Consider the following 5,738-nt stretch of genomic DNA (forward strand, 5'->3'; position numbering starts at 1 on the left):
CAGATCCCTGGCATGCTGGGCTCTAGGTGTGTGGGGGAGGGGGTTGGACCTCTGTCCTGCCTCCAGGTAGGGAGCAGTGGGCGAGATGTCCCAGTGACTCCCCACAGCGGGCACACCAGGCAGAGCCCCCACTCCTTGCAGCCCACACAGGGCTGCCCCGTGGTCTCAAAGCTCCTCCTTGCGCTGGGCTCACCAGCAGAGCTTGGTCCCCGGGAGAGCCCTGATGCCGCAGTATCTGTCCCCCAGGGGACCCAGGCCCCAGAGTTCCTCGGGCCAGTCGTAGGCCTGGGCCCCTGGGCGTGGAGGGTTCAGGGAGAAGTGTGGAGGGGCCTGGCGGTTGGGGTCCTGACACCCTCCTCCGGAGCCCCATCCCGGCAGAAGCTTCGGAGGCTCACAGCAGAGATCCGGAGGAATCCACGGGCCGGGCCTCTGTCGTCTGGGGCTGTGACTTCCTGAGGTTTGAGAACCTGTCCTACCACCGTTTGGTGCTCTGCGGGGGGGCGGGTTCGCACTGGCGCCCTCCCTCCCGCCTGCCAGGCCCTTCCTCAGCCTGCTCAGGCCACACGACACACTCCCCCAACCCTGCCCCATCCCCGCCTCCGGCTGGATGCAGACATGTGCCAGCTGTGGCACTAAGCAGAGCCCCGGCCACGCCGAAGGCCCCCCGCGGTAGGCCATTTCTGGCAGCCTGGGCAGGCAAGGCACCTGGCCTCAGCCTGGCTGTGGCCTTCTCCCATCTGGGGCTCCTCGTGGGGAAGTATCCCAGGCCAGGGTCTCGGGCCAGAGTCTCAGGAGCAGGCACTGGGACGGAGACTGAGACGCACAGTGTGTGTTTTTGGGAGGGAGCTGGGGGTGGGCGGTGGGGCCCCTGGGGAGCCTTGGAGCAAGAGGGCACCCCAGGGGTGACCTCTCAGGCTCAGCTGGGAGGGCCTTTGGCTCCTGTCACTCAGAGCCAGAGCAGTTCCCCAGGGGAGGGGGCCCGGCGTAAGGCTGCTCTGTGGCTGAGTCCGGCCCTGAAGGGGTGGGCTGCGAGGGCTGTGGGCCGGCCACCCCCGGCAGGCGAGCCCTTCCTTCCAGGAGCACGTCTCGGGGCTGCGCAACCCGCGGGGCCGGCCCCACACAAGCTACCATATCCGCAGCCTCCCCAGCATCTTCAAGGACAGAGAATGGGAAAGGAGGTGACTTTTCTTTCCAGCGTCAACATAAAAACTGCATTTACTAAGCCAGGAGCCTGGGGTATACCAGTCCTGCCCCCCACCTGCAGGGTCAGGAGTCTCCTTCCTGAGGGGCAGCAGCTGCCGGCTTCCCCAGCACCAGCCTCTGTAGGTGACGTCAGCATCTGCAGAGGAAGATAAAGCTCCTGACTGCTATTTGGTGTTTTTGGGAAGGAGCTGGGGGTGGGCGGTGGGGCCCCTAGGGAGCCTTGGAACAAGAGGGCACCCCAGGGGTGACCTCTCAGGGTCAGAGTAAGTAAGTAAGAGCGCTTACTACGTGGGGACCTTCGTGTGGCCAGACGATGTCCTGGGGGCAGACGATGTCCTGGGGGCAGCGGCCAGGCAGAGCCTGGTTCACGGGCTACGTCGAGGTTAAGATGCTTCATGTAAATGCGCAGACCAGGTCCGAGCACAGAGCAGGTGCTCAGCCGAAGGTACACACGAGCTTCGTTAACAGTGCTTTTCACCGCTGCAGATACCGAATTTGTTTCCTAGTCGGCTGGCCCAGCCTGCGGGAACAGAGACCATATCTGTCGTGTTCCCCATGGCCAGGAAAGAATCTGTCATGCCGTAGACATTTACTAACTATATCCGATGAAAGAGCAAACCGAATACTAAAGATATTACGGATGTCCCAGCATGAGGAAGTGAGGAGATCAGCAAACATTCTTCCCAAAATGCAACTATAAAGCCGGAAACAACTACCAGAAACAACCATTTCACTGCTCTGAAGTTCAACCCACGGCACACAGCAAGCTGAAAAGAGTTTATTCATCACAAACACTGAACTTCAGGATAAAATCCAAAATCACTTGGCATAAAAGCACAGGAAAAGCTCAACGCTGCGGAGACGCACAGCAAACACGGTGCTGAACTGCCCAGATGCCGGCCGAGTGGGGGAAGGCTTTCCAGCAGCTCCCGTCACGGTGAGCCCGCGGGCGGTTGTGGGCACTTGTATCAGAGGACGGCGAAGGAACTTTGGCCAAACGCAGCACATTCACGGTAACGGCTCTGCAAGTGAGAAACGGACGAGCAGGTCCTCGACCCAACACGGAGCTTCGGGGAAGAGCCGACGGCGAGCTCGCCCGGCACTCTGCGCGCGGGGCAAAGACCGTCTCCTTCCTCCAGGACCGGGGACAAGGCGAGCACGTCCACTCTGGCTGCAGTCATTCCGCACCTGCTGCAAGTCGTAGCCAGTACGATACGACAAGAAAAAGAAGCAAAAGACATAGGGATTGGCAATGGGGAGCGAAGCCGTCCCTGTCCATGCCAGCACGACGGTCCATCCGCCGGGAGCCCGAGAAAGCTGATGGAGGAAACGTGGTGAGCTGTGGGCTGGTGGTCTCCCCGCACGCTGGCGATTCACGACTGGAAATGGACATTTCAAAAAATACCATTTATGATAGGTACCCTCTGCCCACGAAGCACCCAGGCATGAACCTAGCAAGACGCGTGCGTCAAAAGTAAAACGCTGAGGAGGGAGACCAAAGAAGGGAGGTAAACGGAGACCAGACATGAGGACATCCATTCCCTGAAAATTGATGTCTAGACCTAATTGCGCCAATAATGACTCCAGCAAGATTTCCGAAGCTCTAGGCGAGCGGATCCCAAAGTTAATGTGAGAAGACAAAGGAACTATGATAACCAAAACGTTTCTGGAAGATAAGAATTTGGCGAAATTGCAGTACCCAAATCCCCTCGTCGAGGGCAAAAGTCCCATAACAGAGAAGCCACCGTGTGAAAGTGTGCGGGTAACGTACACATTCCCAGTGTCGTGCCATCGTCCCCCACGGCTGCCCCTTCGTGCCCCGGCCCCGGCCACTGCTAGCCTGCCTTCCGTCTCCATGGACTCAGCACGTGGTCTCCTGTGTCCGGCTTCTTTCCCTTGGCCTGGTGGTGCCGGGGTTCCACCACATCGTGGCCTGGGTCGGCACTTTCTCTTTTTCACAAAGATTTCTGCTGCAGTAAAAGACACGTAACAAAGCTGACCACCTCAGCCGCGTCTCTGCCTGTGGTTTGGTGGCACTCCACGTGCCCCGAACCTTGCGCCGCCCTCGCCGCCCCCTGCCTCCACGCATTCATCCCGTGGAACCGGAACTCCGTCCCTCTTAACGCTAGCACAGCCCCTGCGCCCCCTGTCCCCTCTGTCCCCTGCCTTGGGCCTCTGTACCTCCTGCGGGTGGACGTGGTAGTGGTCGTGCTGTGGCTGGCGCGCTCCCTGGGCAGGGTGCCCTCGCGCTCCCTGGTCCTGGTCTCCTTCCCTCCTCTGGCTCTGAGCTTGGTCAGTGCTTGTCCTCTGGTTCCTCGTGTCGGAGCCACGCCGCGCCGGCAGGGGCCCTTCTCGGCGTTCACATGCGTGTATCGCCTCAACACTGTCGCTGCCGCCTCCTGTGAGCCCCGTGGGTTCTGTTTCCCTTTTCTCTCCTCCTCACGTGCCTTCTGGGATTCCCGCGGTCTCCTCTTGCACAGCATGTTGTCTGATCTCTGCAGGCTCGTGGATCTCCGTGTTTCCCCGGTTACCGGTTTCGAAGCTCAACCCATTGTGGCCCAAGGAGATCCTTCGTGGAAACGTCTCCTACAAGTCACCGAGACTTAGTTTACGGCCTGACCTCCGGCTGCGGCTGGGGCTGGGGGGGCGCGTTCCCGTGCGTCTCTGACCTGCCCGGTTTGCGGTGAGCTGTCCTCTGTCCCGCTCTCGTGGCGGCGGCGGACTGGTGTCCCAGCCGTGGCTGTAGCGACGTCTTCTGGCCTCACTCCTGTCAGTCTTGCTTCCTGCATTTTGGCGAGCGAAGCTGAGGCACGCCGTGAGCAACGACGTCGGGCGTCTTCTCAGGCGCCGGTCGGCCATCTGCCGGTCTGCTTCGGGTCGGTGTTTCTTCAGACCCTGTGCCCGCGTCTAAAGGGGGTCGTGGGCCTGTATGTCACTGAGCTGTGACGGTTCCTCATACGTGCTGCGTACGAGCCCCTCACCCACTGTGATTGGTCGCTCGTTTCTCCCGTTCTGCAGGCTGTGTTTTCACTTTCTTGTGCTCATTTGCACAAAACTTAAAAGTCTGATGATGTCCAGTTTACTTACTTTTTCTTTTGTTGCCCATGTATCTGGTGTCACATCTAAGAAGCCGCAGCACACCCAAGGTCTTGGAGACAAATATCTGCGTTTGCTTCTCACGGTCTTACGGTTTTATTGGGCCTTGGATCCATCTTGAGTTGGTTTTTGTATTTGGCGTGAGGTAGGGGTCAGAGTCACCCTCGTCCGGCTGTTCCCAGTTCCCGCCCAGTCTCGCCACCGTTGCTGGACACACGGGTCTCTCCGCTCGCCGCCTGCATTTAGCTACTGGTATGAAACTATGACAGCGAGGTCGGAGTGGTCTTGGTCAAGAGAGGGACCCATGAATCACCATGACGGATCCGTGTCCGGAAACAGCCCTGCCACGCACACGCGCGGCTGTGTGAGAAGACGCGGACGTGCAGCTCAGCAGAGAAAGCGGGGCCTTTCCAGGGAGGGCTGCTGGGAGAAGGACGTGCTTATGCCAGGAAATAAAACGTGACCTAAATCTCAAATCTTATATAAAAATTGGCTAAAAATGGGTACGGTATGTAGATGTGAAATGTAGGTAGGGGCGCCTGGTGGCTCAGTGGGCTGAGCTTCTGCCTTCGGCTCAGGTCAGGATCTCGGGGTCCTGGGATCGAGCCCCGCGTTGGCCTCCCTGCTCCGTGGGGAGCCTGCTTCTCCCTCTGCCTCTGCCTCTGCCTCTACTCCTCCTCCTTGTGCTCTCTCTTTCTCAAATGGATAAATAAAATCTTTAAAAAATGGGAAACGTAGAGTTATGCAACTTTAGGGGAAAATATGGGAGGAAATCTTTGTAGTTGGGGCTTAGCCAACGTCAAAAGCATGAGCCATGTAAGAAAACTACGATGCGCTGGATTTCATCGAAATTGAAAACATTTGTTCTGTGGAATGACACTGTTCGGAGAATGAAAGACAAGCACAGACAGGGAGAAGATATTTGCAAATTGAATATATAACAAGGAGTTTTTATCCAGGATACGTAAAGCACTCTCAAAACTCAACACGAGGAAAATACCACCCAATTAAAAATTCGGCTACGAATCTGAATAGACATTTCTCTGAAGAAGATACGTATGTGGCCAATAAACGCATCATTGGTTTTAGGGAAATGCAAATCAGACCCACAGTGATAGGCCACTTCATGCTCACAGGATGGATGTAATCACAGCGGCGGCTGGGGGCTCCGTCGGTGAAGCGTCTGACGCTTGGTCTTGGCGCGGGTCACGATCTCAGAGCCCTGGGACTGACACCCACGTTGGGCTTCGTGCTCAGCGGGGAGTCTGCTTCTCTCCCTCTGTACCTCCCATCGAATAAATAAAGAAATCTTAAAAAAAAGAAGAAGACAGTGAGCAGTGCTGGTGAGGACGAGGAGAAACGAGAGCCCTCCCGCGTCGCTGGCCGGGAGGCAGGGCAGCGCGGCTGCCGCGGGCAGGGTCTGGCAGCTCCTCGAGGGG

Source organism: Mustela erminea, chromosome 7 (assembly GCF_009829155.1).
Source record: "Mustela erminea isolate mMusErm1 chromosome 7, mMusErm1.Pri, whole genome shotgun sequence".
In the NCBI taxonomy this organism is placed as follows: Eukaryota; Metazoa; Chordata; class Mammalia; order Carnivora; family Mustelidae; genus Mustela; species Mustela erminea.